The sequence below is a fragment of the Patella vulgata genome, chromosome 5 (assembly GCF_932274485.2).
Source record: "Patella vulgata chromosome 5, xgPatVulg1.2, whole genome shotgun sequence".
Lineage (NCBI taxonomy): Eukaryota > Metazoa > Mollusca > Gastropoda > Patellidae > Patella > Patella vulgata.
Genome location: NC_065883.2, coordinates 78,165,803 through 78,181,415, shown reverse-complemented (window position 1 = coordinate 78,181,415; position 15,613 = coordinate 78,165,803). Strand labels below are relative to the sequence as shown.

Here is a 15,613-nt window from a genome sequence, read left to right as displayed (position 1 = left end):
TGGCGGCTCAATGGGTAACACTTTGGCTCGCTAACAAGGAGGTCTCTTTTTTCGACCCCTGTATTAGCCGACAAAGTTCTCAATAGTAGCCAATTTTCTGGTGCCCCTCCTCCTCCTCCTTTGTCAGTGAGTCGTTCGGGTTGGACGAAAAGCGATGAACTAACACTTTATTTACTGAGCGTCAACGACTCCCCTTATTAAATTAATCATTTAAACATATTTTATTGATGATAAATTATCAAAGTGAATTCACTTACAAAGCTCTTCGTCCTACAAATACATGATAATAATACATGATTATTGAAACAATATCAGTTTATATATTCTATTATATTCATAACTATATTTTATATTCTAACTAAACTTCTATAATTATAGCTACAAATTTGATAATTATAACTACACTTTTATATCTATAACTTCAATTTTATGTTTTTAACTACAATTTTAATATCCATAATTACAATTTTATGTTTTTAACTACAATTTTAATATCCATAATTACAATTTTATGTTTTTAACTACAATTTTAATATCCATAATTACAATTTTATGTTTTTAACTACAATTTTAATATCCATAATTACAATTTTATGTTTTTAACTACAATTTTAATATCCATAATTACAATTTTAATATCCATAAAATTAAATATTATTTATAAATAATATTTATAGATATATTTATTAAATTGGAATCCAATAAAAACAGTTCGAGTTTTATCGCTTTTATTGTCTAAAAATCCTGACAGTGTGTTGGGTACCCAGAGTACAATTCTTGTCTTGGTAATAGAAAGATGATCTTTTCGTCTTGTCGTAAAAATATGATTGAACAGGGACTGAATTATCTGGTTTAACCACGACATGGTATACACTGATGTAACCAAGATCCTCTGTTTGAACAGTAAAACCGATGTCTCCATTGGGATCATAACGGACACCTGTTAAATATACAAACAGTAAATACAATATCACCATTAGTAGCATAGCGGGCACCTGTTAAATATAAAAACAGTAAATACAATATGACCATTGGGATCATAACGGGCACCTGTTAAATATAAAAAAAACAGTAAAACCGATGTCACCATTAGGATCATAACGGGCACCTGTTAGATATACAAACAGTAAATCCAATATCACCATTAGTAGCATAGCGGGCACCTGTTAAATATACAAGCGTGTCGTGCATATAATGCTGTCATTTGAAGACTTCTGGTATGATCAAATTTCTATACGAAGAAATTGGTGTGTTGGATGCTAGACAAACCTTGTTCATCAACCTTCTCCATCACTCGGCAAACCTCAGCAGATTCCAGTACCCTACATCTAGCCTCGGCTGTATTACTTCAAGTTCCCGGATTACCAACGGCGTTGCCTATGACGACGCCTTTGAAGGCTATTTTATCATACATATATTTCAATGTCTGAAGAAGTTTTGTTTTTCTTTCAAGTTTATCCTATTTTCTTCATCTTCAAACAATGACAACTTAATTTGCACTGAAATTTCTACACACGCTTCGAACAACACAATTTTGATAACTTCTTTTTAACAGCGGCAATTTTTCTTAATATCCCCGTCAGACCGGGGTGGCGTCCTTCTTGCGCTGCTATGGCGATGGAAATTGGTTTTAGAGCGCGTCAAGATCGCCATAAGCGTGATAGAAACGCCAGCTAACGTGCTGTGGTCTCTATGGTCGCCGAGTCACGGCGTTTGTTTTGAGCATGTTCAAAACAAACGCCACGGTTCTGCGATCTGAACTAGAAAGCTATGAGAATGCGATTCTTTTCAAGTTTGTAATTTTTGGGGACATTTTCTCGTGTTGTGTTCACGTTTGCCGGCGACCTTGTGTATTTTCTGGTCGCTGTACGGTCGCAGCAGCGCAGTAAGGACGCCACCCCGGTCTGACGGGGGCATAATAAGTAAACCGGTGCCGCATCGCAATTGTATAGGCGTAGATACATTAGTGTACATATATCACTTACCGTCATACAGCCGAGGCTAGATGCAGAGTTACGAAATCTGCCGAGGTTTGCCGACTGCCTTCTCCATCTCCCCTCTACCGTCTCCACCCTACCTTCTCTATCATCTCCGCCCTACCTACCCTCACCATCTCGCCCCTACCTACCCTCACTATCTCGCCCCTACCTACCCTTAACAACCTTCACTTCCCACACCTCGCCAAATCTCTTCAAACTTTCTCCACCATCCACCACCTCCTCCACCTTCTCTTCCAGTTCCTTCTCACCTTCCATTTCTCCCCCACGCGACTTACCATCCTCAGCTTTCTCAACCAATACTAGATCTTTGTACGATCTGAGAAATATCTTTCTCTAGGGTTAGGGTTAGGGTTCGGGTTAGGTTTATAAATTACATGTCAAACGTACAAATTGAAGCTGTAACAACGGTGGATTGTGGCTAAAACTATTCTGAAGGGTTAGGGTTAGAATTGTGGGTATAAACACGTAAAAAAATCAAAGATATTTCTCAGATCGGGAGGATCCAGTATCGTGTAAACTATCCCGACTTACCTCATAAACCTGCTCTATCATCTCATCCTTACCTATCCTCACCAACCCCCTCTTGTCGACCTACCCCTCATTCTGCTCCACACAAGTATTACCTATCTCATCCCATCCTCACCAACCCCCTCTTGTCGACCGGTCTACCCCCTCATACTGCTCCACACAAGTATTACCTATCTCATCCCATCCTCACCAACCCCCTCTTGTCGACCGGTCTACCCCCTCATACTGCTCCACACAAGTATTACCTATCTCATCCCATCCTCACCAACCCCCTCTTGTCGACCGGCCTACCCCCTCATACTGCTCCACACACGTACTACCTATCTCATCCCATCCTCACCAAGCCCTCCTTCCGACCGGCCTACCCGACATTTCACACCGATCCCTCCCGACCGGTCTACCCCTCATTCCGCACCATACTCGTACTACCTACCAGTAAGCCTTCCAGCGATCCACTGATGACCGGGAACAGATGGAACAGGTTGACATTGATATATATCAATGGCATAATAAAGGTTATGACCAACTTTTACAGCGGTTTGTAGTTGTACGAAGTTTGCTAGAGCTGTTCCTGGTGGAGATGTTGCTACGATCCGTACACCACTGAAATATACACAGAGAGAGAGAGAAAGGAGGAGAAATGGGGGTTTGAGGTCCACTCGATACAAAATAAGACATTTCGCGACTAACATTTTATAGTTTTATTTCAATAATTCAATATATATCAAAACAGAGATAGAGGGAGGATGAGAAATGGGGTTTTAACGTCCATTTGACACAAACTAATACATTTCGCGACTAACATTTTATAGTTTTATTTCTGTAATTCGCTTGTGCGTAGGGATCTTTAACAGTGGGTGGAAAACTATAGGACTCAATAAAACAAACGTATATAAATAGCCTAGAACACCCAGTAAAACAAATGAAATGAAATGGTGTTTAACAACCTACTGTTCTGCTCCTACTAGGCTAATGTTGACGGGCATAGGCCATACAGTGTGCTATGAGGGAAATTTTGCCCGGACAACGGCCTACTCTTATATTGAATTCCAACTACCAAGGGATCTTTTATGTGCACGCGAATGTGTACACGTGACTTCGGTTTTCCGTCCCATCCAAATGACTAAACAGCTGTCCTTGTCAGAGACGCTGTCCTGCACCACTGACAAGGGGAAACCACGCCGGAAAATCCCGATGAACTTTTTCTGCCAACACCGGAATCCAACACGGGAATTAAGTATATTTTGGGAAAACACACGTGTACAGCGAACATTTCCTACCTTGTGCACGACATACATTATATTTACCTCGTGTTGCCCTGATCCATCCGACAGTCTACCTCGGCTTGAGCCAAATAATGGTAATTCACTGGATTAATGGTGATTAAGCCGAGTATAACCTTGCCTGTGTTATATAGAGAGAACTCCGAAAAATGAAAAGCTGTTCCTAAAACATAAATGACGAGGTTTGGGTAACTTTAGGCTTTAGGACACCTTGTACAATAAACAAGCACCGGGATTATGTTTAATTCAGTTTAGTTCAATAATTACAATGTTTAATCAATGCTCAAAAATATTTCTGAGGTAATCCTAATTCTTAAGGTGGGGGGGGGGGGGGGTCACGGTGTGGCTAAGTGGGTAAGACGCTGGCTGGCTCGCTAGCCTGGAGGCCCGGTGTTCGATCCCTGCATTGGCCGGGAAAGTTTATCCAAATTTTCCGGCGTGGTTCCCCCTTGTCAGTTGTCAAGTCGTTCGGATGGGACGGAAAACCGAGGTCCCGTGTACACATTGGCGTGGACGTAAAAAATCCGTTGACAGTTGGAATTCGATATAAGAGTAGGTCGTATAGTGCCGCTGTCGGGGCAAAATTTCCCTCATAGCACACTGTTCGGAGCAGAACAGTAGGACGTTAAACCCCATTTCATTACATTTTCATTTCATTTCCTAATTCTTAAATAAATTATTGTTGCACTGAGCTGGTGGGGGAGGAAGGGGGCGTATATTGCCGGGGTATTGGCGTTTCTACTAACTCTTAATCAAATTTTAATTGTCAAGGTTTACAACGTGTATACGGAATCTTTGTTTTTCGTCCCATCCCAAGAACTAGACAATGTTCCTTGCCAGACCGCAAAATCACCACTGATTTACAAAGTCGTTGGATTGGAGGGCTTCAGATTCGGTGAACTGTCCATTTTTCGGGCAATGTATTTCCGTTTTTCGGGCACAAACATCAGACAATGGGGAACATTAAGTTGTTTTTTGCTTAACATATCGTAAATTTATATAGTGTAATTGTGTGATTAATTAAAAATAAACAACAATCACAGCTTTGTGGAAAATTCGTTTTAGTTAGTGATTCATTCATTATGATAAAGAAAATTTCTGGGCAAATAGGCTCAGCCCCCACTCACCAAACTGAGATTGGTCTCCATTATATGCACTCTAAACAACTACGATAATACTGCATTGACCACATTCCTTGCCAGCCCCCGGTCGGCACCTATGACCCTAAACAAATCACTATAAAAACTGACCTGTTAAATTCAATCTCTGTCCTTCCACTTGTCTTGAACCCCGAAGTTCATCTCCATACGAACGACTTATAGACGCAGTTCCTTGCAAGGCCCTTCGCCTGTAGCATTGACAAGGGGGGACAACTCTAGAATAATTACTTCAGCAACTCACCTGTTAAATTCAATCTCTGTCCGTTCACCTGCAGCATTGACAAGGGGAGACAACTCTAGAATAATTACTTCAGCAACTCACCTGTTAAATTCAATCTCTGTCCGTTCACTTGTCGTTGAACCCCGAAGTTCATCTCCCATTCATCGTCCTTGTAAATAGTAAGAACTCCACGGTCAATATCTTCAGTAAAGGAATACACAGTCATATTGTTTAAATTGGCCATCTGTTCACACTTCTTCACATCGATCTGATAAGTCAAGGCAGCACCAGAAATATAATATTGGATAAATTCTGCGTTGGTGATGTCGTGTGGTTGATATAACTGGCCATAGCTTTAATAAAAGATATTTAACCCGTTTCATTTAACTATAAGAGAGAGAGAGAGAGAGAGAGAGAGAGAGAGAGTGAGAGGGGAGGGAGAGAGAGCGGAGTGTTTAACATCCACTCGACACAAACCAGGTCATTTCGGGACTAACATATAGTTCAATTTTATTTCAATAATTCGCTTGCGCGTAGGGGTCTTTAGCAGTGGGGGGAAACCGGAGGACCCGGAGAAAACCCACGAGGTTGGACAGGTGATCCTACTCCTTGTCACGTACAACCGGGGAATCGAAACCACGCAGTTGACTCAATGACAGGCCTTATGATACAACACGTACGTGCTAACCATTCGACCATCCAAGTGATCCAACCCCCTCCTCAGCTTCCCCTTAAAAGGACAAAAAAAAACCCAGCAACGTTGAATGCGGTTTGGGTAGCCCCGAATAGTTTTAAATAAAGGGAGGTTACAAAATTGACTGGATATTTCGGATACATATATAATATAGGTAAACACTTGAACTTACCTGGACAAAATCAAACTCAGAAATATAAAGCCTATAGTTTTTATCGCCATTTTAAATTGACTAATATACACAAATGATGTCGTTTAGTGTAGCAGATTGATTGTCTATCATCACCTGAGAGACGACTTAATGAAACATGACCAAATTTGATACTATCTTATATAGTTTAAATTTAAAAATTCGATACTATCTCTATCTGGTATTTTAAAGAGACAGGGGAAGAAATAGGGCTTTAAGGTCCGTTAATTTTTGCGTGTGTAATATAGTTACATGTATAAGGGTCTAGTTTGATTTTCTTTTTCTTTTTTATTATCATTTTTTTTTTTTTTTTTTTTTTTTTTGAATTAGTGGGATTGGGGTGCGGTTGGAGTATCAAAATAGTAATTGTTCCGATTTATTAAATTATCTATTTTATTTAAATTATTATTTGGTAGATAGCGGGAAGGGGGGATGAGGTGGGGGCGGTATCAAATTAGTATTTTCGAAGTATTTAGGGAAGTGATGTGAATTTGCACTAAGGGAGGTGGGGGTATTTACACTCTGATCTATTGTTATTCATACTTTTATTAATTATCAATGTATATTATTTATATTTGTATACATGTTTTGGCTACAGCAAACTTTTTGCTTCGCCTGTAATAAAGTTCAAGTCATTAGCGTGTCACTATTTCTTTAGCAGTGGGAGGAAAGCTGACGACCCGGATATAACACACAAGGTTCTACAGGCGACCATACTCCTTGTCACATACTACCTTGGGGATCACGGTGGTTAAGTCGGTAAGACGCTGGCTCGCTAGCCTGGAGGTCGGGTGTTCGATCCCTGCATTGGCCGAGAAAGTTCATCCAGATTTTCCGGCGTGGTTCCCCTTGTCAGTGATGAAGGACGGAGGGCCCGACAAGGACAGCTGTCTAGTCCTTCGGATGAGACGGAAAACCGAGGTCCCGTGTATACATCGGAATGCACGTAACAGATCCCTTGGCAGTTGGAATTTGATATAAGAGTAGGCGATAGTGCCGCTGCCCGGGCAAAATTTCCCTCATAGCCCACTGTATGACGTATGCCCGTCTTCATTAGCCCAGTATAGGAGCAGAACAGTAGGACGTTAAACCCCATTTCATTTCACATACTAGCTACAATTAAATGTATCGTTAAACGGAAGACATCAGTAGTGGAACCATTTCTAGTCACGTACAAGTGTGACTTAATGAAAGACCTTATGATCTGAAACACATGCGTTAGAGCACTCGACACCCCCCGCACACACACATATCTCAAACCTTGCTACTCATGGAATTAATCTTTTTATTCAACAAGGTATTTTAGTCCAGATACCTGTAGCTACTATAGTCACGATGTAGATCAATGTTTAAAGGGTCATTAAACATACATTATGACGTCACATTAATAATGACGTCATTGTATTAATCATATTAAACATACATTATGCAAGAGCTAAATCTGTCTATTACAGGTTATAATCCTAAATTTAAAGATACCGAGACCGGTAGATGGCTTGGTATTCCAAGACAACAGAGAACCTGCAATATCTGCACACTAACTTAATTCCTAAAAATATAATAAAATTTAGAAATATTATTTCATTCTATAACCTATTTAATAATTACAAATATAGTACTTTAAATAGTTTATGTAAATTTATATTTATTATTCAACAGACATTAAACTCCCTTTCAACTTAACACATTGTATATTATATTCATGTTATTATTATGTTACTCCCCCATCAACTAAACGTATTGTATATATATTTTTATTTTATGATTATTATGTTATATTAATTAGATTACACTATTTCTTCTCTACGCTGTTTATTGTAACGGTTATTTGAGAATAAAGTTATTATTATTATTATTATTATTAATATCGTCTCTAGTGTAACCAATCTGATTAAAATGCACATCTATATTTCGTTTCGTTTTGTTTATACTTTTGATTGCCTACACCACATTAATTTACGTTAATTTTGGCCCACTCTAAATATAATAGCAAATACTTAACAGGACATAATTCGGAATTAGTGTTTGCAATAATAACCCGGAAGTCAACTCTATAGATATCAGGTTCACTCGTTACTAGGGTAACAGGCATAGTTCCGCACTGTAAGCACGCAGACAGGCACACGGTGTACGTTTTTCGATACGCACAACGAGACACAAATAACTTATCATATAAGAAATGAAATGAAATGGGGTTTAACGTTCTACTGTTCTGCCCCGAAATGGGCTAATGAAGACGGGCATACGCCATACAGTGTACTTTCAGGGAATTTTTGCACGGACAGCAAGGATCTTTTTCGTGCATGCCAATGTGTAGGCCTACACGGGACCTCGGTTTTTCGTTCCATCCGAACGACTAGACAGCTGTCCTTGTCAGGCCCTCCGTCCTGCATCACTGACAAGGGGGGACCACGTCGGAAAATCTGGATAAAATTTTTCTCGGCCAATGCAGGAATCGAACACCCGACCTCCAGGCTAGCGAGCCAGCGTCCTACCCACTTAGCCACCGTGACCCCCCCCCCTCCATAATATAAGGAATTTAAATGTTCTGAAGTATATGGCCTTTTCTGAGAAAAAGAACAAGGTTAGCGTGTGCGCGTTGTATCATTAGGTATGTCATTGAGTTAACTGGCGTGGTTGTACGTGACAAGAAGTAGAGTCGCTAGTATATGGATTTTATTGGGCTTCCATATAGCCAAAAATCATTTTTCCCAGTGTGATAACGCCCACATGAATGTCAAAATACAAAAACAGACAACAAACATTTTCCGCCTAGGTTTTGGCAAATATTTGATTTTGGAAACACGGCTATATGTGACCCATGGTGGCAAGCTGAGTCGCAATAAGGAAATTTTGAAAAGTGAGTTATTGTTATTTTCCTTCTCAATACCTTCAAAAATTGATATACCATGCCCATTTAAAGCTGACGAAGCTCTCTCTCTTACTCTCTCTCTCTCTCTCTCCCGTCTCTCTCTCTCTCTCTCCGAAGAGAGAATAGTTACTGGTATCTGGATGTATGGTACAGACTTTATGACCCTTTAAATATCGATCTTAATGACCCTTTAAACATTGATCTTAACGACCCTTTAAACATCGATCTTAATGACCCTTTAAACATTGATCTTAACGACCCTTTAAACATTGATCTTAATGACCCTTTAATATTGATCTTAATGATCCTTTAATATTGATCTTAATGACCCTTTAATATTGATCTTAATGACCCTTTAAACATTGATCTTAACGACCCTTTAAATATTGATCTTAATGACCCTTTAAACATCGATCTTAATGACCCTTTAATATTTATCTTAACGACCCTTTAAACATTGATCTTAATGACCCTTTAATATTGATCTTAATGACCCTTTAAACATTGATCTTAATGACCCTTTAATATTGATCTTAATGACCCTTTAATATTGATCTTAATGACCCTTTAAACATTGATCTTAATGACCCTTTAATATTGATCTTGATGACCCTTTAAACATTGATCTTAATGACCCTTTAATATTGATCTTAATGACCCTTTAAACATTGATCTTAATGACCCTTTAAACATTGATCTTAATGACCCTTTAAACATTGATCTAAAGGTAGTTACAGGTATCTGGATTAAAATATCTTGTTGAATAAAGATTAATACCTGAGTAGCTAGGATTTTAGATATGATATATTTTACTTATTTCTATATTATATTATATTACAGATACTATACAAACATTGATCAACTGTGTTTAAATAGGTAGAAATATAAATAGGTCAAGGTGTGCTAATACTCAGGTGACTCTTATTTTAATATGAATAACATATCCTTTAAAATTGTTTACGCAAGTGATAATTCCCGTTTAAGATACCAAACAGAAATAGTAAATTTCAGACACCAAAAACGATTTGAAATTTATCGATTTTATCACAAATGATCTTTTGTCCGGAAACTATAAACATGACTGTATCTCTGTTAAAGCGGAAATTGCAAATTTTTAAGTTATATTTTTAAAATTGATTCAAATAAAGCCTGAAAATAGATGGTATCCATAAACAGTCCTACCTTGTTAAAGAATAATCCTATTAATCCTATAATTCACTATTGCCAGCTGAGAAATTGGCAAAAACATCATTTTCCTCTTCATTTTCAAACGTTTGAATATCGCTACTCCATGGTGGAGAATAGAAAACAAGGGAGGTAATTGGGAGGTAATTGTGTTATTATTTCCTGTGTAAATGAATCTTAAGTGTGAGAATGACACCTATGATCGTATAATTGTGAGTTGACAACCTATTGAGCAAAAGACAGAAATAATTACGTTTTGACTTTCTTAGAAAATTTGCAATTTCCGCTTTAACTGTGTACGTGTGTGTACGTGTGTGTGTGTGCGTGTGCGTGTGAGTCACTGAGTCAACTGGTGTAGTTTCAATCATAAGTATGTACGTGACAAGGAGTATGGTTGCCTGTAGAACCTCGTGGGTTTTCTCCGGGTCCTCCATCTTATCAAGCCCTTCACGTAATACTCACGTAATTACTGGCCCAGCTTGGGGGCCTATCAGATTCCTCGATCATCGCGAATACCAAGTCTCGCGCTTCCCAGCTAAAATGTCTGTACCTGTAATAATCGAGTTGCAAAGTTGGTTCAATGTCAAGGTTTCCGTGGAGGTCGCCATGTTTGATTTGAGTTTGTTTGAGTCTGTTCACGTGTCTACTGTAAAGGGAGATAATGTAGCTATGTATCAACGTCTAGGTGTTGTCAAACTCGCGGTTGTGGCTTCATTAACATGCCAGTCCTTCGACTAATAAAGACTACACGTAAAAATGGCTACACGTAAGCCAATTATTGAAATAAAATTGGCTATATGTATGCCTCGATCCCCCCCCCCCTCTCTCTCTCTCTCTCTTTAAAATAACAAACAGCGATAGGATTTAATATGCGATTATTAAATATGACCATATTTCTTTAATCCATCCGTCGCTAGGTGATGACAGACCACTAACCTAAAACACGAGACAACATTCGTTCATAATAATAATGGCGATGATAACTATAGGATTTATATTTCTGGGTCTGGTTTTGCCCAGGTAAGTTCGTGTGTTTAAGGACACACAGTTTACGCATCTTTTGGCCTATGCCAATTTTCTAACCTATCTTTATTAAAAACTTTTCAGGGCTCCCCAATCCGCGATCGACGTTGCTGTTTTCTGCCCTTTTATGGGTTTGGTACCCGTGCCCTTATGAGTTATGCTTTGTAGGAGTCGTGGTGATTCAATGCACGTCTCCCGAGTCAGATCCCTTTTTCAGCTGGGCAAGTTCGATGGGATTTGAAGTTTTATTAGAGTAAAAAGGAACCACGATTGAACCAATTAAATCTCATTTATTAAAGGCGGTTGGATGGACGAATGGTTAGAGCATGCGCGTTGTATCATAAGGTATGTCATTGAGTCACCTGGTGGTTTCGATTCCCCGGTTGTACGTAGGGTTGCCTGTCCCACCTCGCGGGTTTTCTTCAGGTCCTCTGCCCCCCCCCCCCCCACTGCTAAAGACCCCTAAACGCGAACGAATTATTGAAATAAAACTGAACCATATGTTAGTCCTGAAATGACCTGGTTTGTGTCGAGTCGATGTTAAACTCTTTCTCTCTCTCGCTCTCGCTCTCTCTCTCTCTCTCTCTCTATCTCTCTCTTAGAGTAAAAGAAACGGATTAAATCTAAATCTCTTATATATTAAAGCTATGGCCAGTTATATCAACCACGTGACATCACCAACGCAGAATTTCTCCAATATTATATTTCTGGTGCTGCCTTGAGTTATCAAATCGATGTGAAGAAGTGTCACCCGGAGCCCAACATAAACAACATTACCGTGTATTCATTCAGTGAAGATATTGACCATGGATATGTTACTGTTATCAAGGACGCTCAGTGGGAGATGAACTTCGGGGTTGAACGACAAGTGAACGGACAGAGATTGAACTTAACAGGTGAGTTGCTGAAGTGATTATTCTAGAGTTATCCCCCCTTGTCAATGCTGCAGGCGAAGGGGCTTGCAAGGGACTTCGTCTATAAGTCGTTTGGATGGAGGTGAACTTCGGGGTTGAACGGCGCATGAACGGACAGAGAATGAACTTTATACCTTGCTCGGCTACATAAAAAAAATTTGTAAAACAACATTTTATGAGAAAAGTGTAACGGTCGTGTGCTTCATGCTTTATCATCAGATGGTGGGATGGGATCGGCATTCACAGCGAGAAATAATGATACTAAAGATATGTGTGATATCACATTTAATACTTTCCATCAACAAAATTGAATCACAATGTAATCCTATTAATTCATAATAGAAATTAAGATGGAACGGGGTGTTGGGTTTCACTCTTTAAAAAGTGGATGCATGGCTACGTAATTAAGAGACGATGATGACATCATGCATTGTCAACTGTCAAATTTCCTTAACAGGAGCCTGGCAATTCCCCTCCGGCAAAAAAACGTGGATCCACTACTGTACTGGGTTTGTAAAGTGCTTATTTTAGAGTGTGTTCGCCATGTCAGTTATGCAGGACGGGTGCCCTGTCAAGGAACGGTTGTCTAGCCGTGTGGATGGGACAAAAAACCATGGTCCCCTGTAGACTACACATTGGTGTCCACGTGAAGATCCCTTGACATTTGGAATTCGATATGAGAGTAGGCTAAGCCGTAGAGCCGCTGTCTGGGCACAATTGTCCTCATAGGGTAGCGTATGTCCGTCATAGGGTAGCGTTTGGACATGAATCGACATAGCATGTTGTTTCTTTGGACAATTGCGAAACTAACGAAATTCGTTTCTTGATTTTACGTCACAATTCAAAGATAGCGGTGGTCACGCCCAATTCGGTTCCTGGCCCATGCAGTATTATCGTAGTTGTTTAGAGTTATTTCCCATATGGTGCTGGTGCATGACGTAGGGTCTGGCAAGGAACATTGTCTAGTCGTTGGGATGGGGCGACAAAACCGAGATTCCATATACTCTTTGATAGTTGGAATTCGATTAAGATAAGAGTATGCGGAATCACCGATACCAGGATAAAATGCCCCCCCCCCCCGCAGCAACACTGTATTAAAGAATTAGGATTACCTCAGAATACTTTTGGAGCATTGATTAAACATTGTAATTATTGAACTAAACTGAATTAAACATAATCCCCATGTTTGTTTATTGTACAGGGTGTCCTAAAGCCTAAAGTTACCCAAACCTAACATCCTCGTCATTTATGTTTTAGGGCCAGCCTTTCGTTATACGGGTTTCACTCTAGACAATACAGGCGAGGCTTTAATCGGCTTAAACGACGTTAATCCAATGAATTATGAAAACTTGGCTCAAGCTGAGTTGTACTGTCATATGGACCAGGGTGATACGAGGTAAATATACCTACATATATGTTTATTTTACCTGTATGCTTCTTTATATACATTTATTGTATTGGGTCCTACTATAGGCTACTTATATAAACTGTTATTTTGTTGTGTATAGCCTTCGAGTATATATTTGTTTCATTGGGTCTTGTAATCTACCCTGTAAGCATTTGTTTTAGTATAGTGGGTCCTATAGGTTTCTCCTCTCTGCTAAAGACCCCGACTCGCAAGCGAATTATTGAAATAAAACTATATGTTAGTCACGAAATCACCTAGTGTAGAGTGGGTGTTGAACTCCATTTCTCATTCTCCTTCTTTCTCTCTTTTGTTTTTCAGTGGTTTACGGATCGTAGCAACATCTCCACCAGGAACAGCTCTAGCAAACTTCGTACAACTACAAACCGCTTTGAATGTTGGTTATAGCCTTTATTATGCTATTGATATATATAGATGTAAACCTGTTGTATCTAGTGCGGACCATCAGTGGATCGCTGGCAGACTTACTGGTAGGTAGTACGTGCGGAACGCGAGGTACACCAGGAGGGTTCGGTGTGGAAAAGTGAGGGGCTGGAGGGGTGGGGCTGGGGAGATAGTTAGTGAAGGACGGTAGTGGGAAGATGGTATCCAGGAAGGCTTAGATATGAAAAAGGTCGGGAGAAAGGGGTTGGTGAGTACGGATGAGACGATCGGGAAGGTTTATGGGGTAGGTCGAGAGACTCGGGGTGGGCGAAGCAAGGAGGAGCTGGTAGAAACATTTGATGAGGATAGATAGGGTGGAGATGGAGGAGAAAATTGAGGATGGTAACTCGCGTGGGGGGGGGGGGGGAATGGGAGGTAAGGAGGAGCTGGTAAAGAAGATGGAGGTGGAGGTGGTGGAAACAGTTTGTGGGGAGATGGCGAAGTGCGGGAAAGGAAGGTTGGTGATGGGGAAATGGTGGGTAGGAGATGGTGGAGAAAGTTTGTGAGGGTAGGTAGAGAGGAGATGGTGGAGGCGGTTGGTGAGGGAAGGTAGGGAGGAAATGGTAGAGAAGGTGAGGGTAGCTAGGGAGGAGATGGTAGAGAAAGTTAGTGAGGGAAGGTAGAGACAGTTGGTGAGGGAAGGTAGGGAGGAGAGGGTAGAGAAGGTAGGCAAGGGTAGGTAGTGGGGAGATGCTGGGGAAGGTAGGTGAGGGAAGGTAGGGAGGAGATGGAAGGTAGGGAAGAGATGGAAGGTAAAGAGGTAACGCGGAGAATGTAGAGAGACGATTTTGGAGAAGGTTGGTGATGTAGATCGGAGAACATTGGCAAGAAAATTGTTGTCTGGGCAGCCAGCCATTCATTATCTTCAAAATGTTAGCATTGAAGAAACAAAAATAACCATATGATAGTCCTGAAATGACACAGCACGTTATGCTAGGTTACCACTGTCGTGCGTTGCGTTACGATAGAATTGTCCCTACGTTCGGATAGGTTTCGATACGGTCAACATGATTGCTACGACTGACAACAATATATGATAAGAAATACTGCAACTTCATTGGATATATGCAAATTGATTTTACTGGTCAGCCAATCGAACTGCAGTATTTCTTAAAATTTCGATTGTATCTTAGTTTAAGTTTTCGTGAATAAGGGCCCCGATTCGATCACAACGATTACTCCACGATTAAAACCACGATCTCATTCATAGCACGAATCGTGGTAGTGGGAACCAAGCATTACATATAATCACCATCAATATAAATCTATCTGTATCTTTAACAGGTGCCCGTTTTACTACTAATGGTGATATTGTATTTACTGTTTGTATATTTAACAGGTGCCCGTTATGCTCCTAATGGTGATGTCGTATTTACTGTTCAAACAGTGGATCTTGGTTTCACAACTATATTCAATGTCAAGGTTAAACCAGACAATTCGGTTACTGTTAAACTATATGTTTACAGCAAGGCATCAAAATCTTCTTATGGAAACCAAGATAAGAATTGTACTCTGGGTACCCAAGACACTGTCAGGATTTTTAGACAATAAAAGAGATAAAACTGGAACTATTTTTATTGTATTCTATAATTCATTAAAGGGGGTCGTAGACGCTTGGCAAGCAGGGTGTTGGCTCGTCGCTTAAACATACATTATGCAAGAGCTAAATCTGCCTATTTCGGGGCTTTCTTTAGG

General features: G+C 40.0%; 2 long non-coding RNA genes across 5 annotated transcripts; one reads left to right on the top strand and one right to left on the bottom strand.

Annotated features, from left to right (window-relative positions):
* Positions 1–716: 716 nt before the first annotated feature.
* On the bottom strand, positions 717–10,750 carry LOC126821713 (uncharacterized). Of its 4 annotated transcripts, XR_008788253.1 has the most exons (5): positions 10,595–10,750; positions 5,294–5,544; positions 3,836–3,974; positions 2,962–3,131; positions 717–940 (listed from the first exon to the last, which is right to left on the bottom strand). It is a non-coding gene; the product is annotated as an uncharacterized LOC126821713 (long non-coding RNA). The 4 variants fall into 4 exon arrangements; XR_007680457.2 differs by having other exon boundaries at positions 2,962–3,974; XR_007680459.2 differs by having other exon boundaries at positions 2,962–3,974; positions 10,683–10,727.
* A 306-nt stretch (positions 10,751–11,056) lies between these two features.
* Positions 11,057–15,477, top strand: LOC126821712 (uncharacterized). The gene is made up of 5 exons (XR_007680455.1): positions 11,057–11,152; positions 11,801–12,051; positions 13,327–13,465; positions 13,796–13,965; positions 15,258–15,477. It is a non-coding gene; the product is annotated as an uncharacterized LOC126821712 (long non-coding RNA).
* The last annotated feature ends 136 nt before the right edge of the window (positions 15,478–15,613 follow it).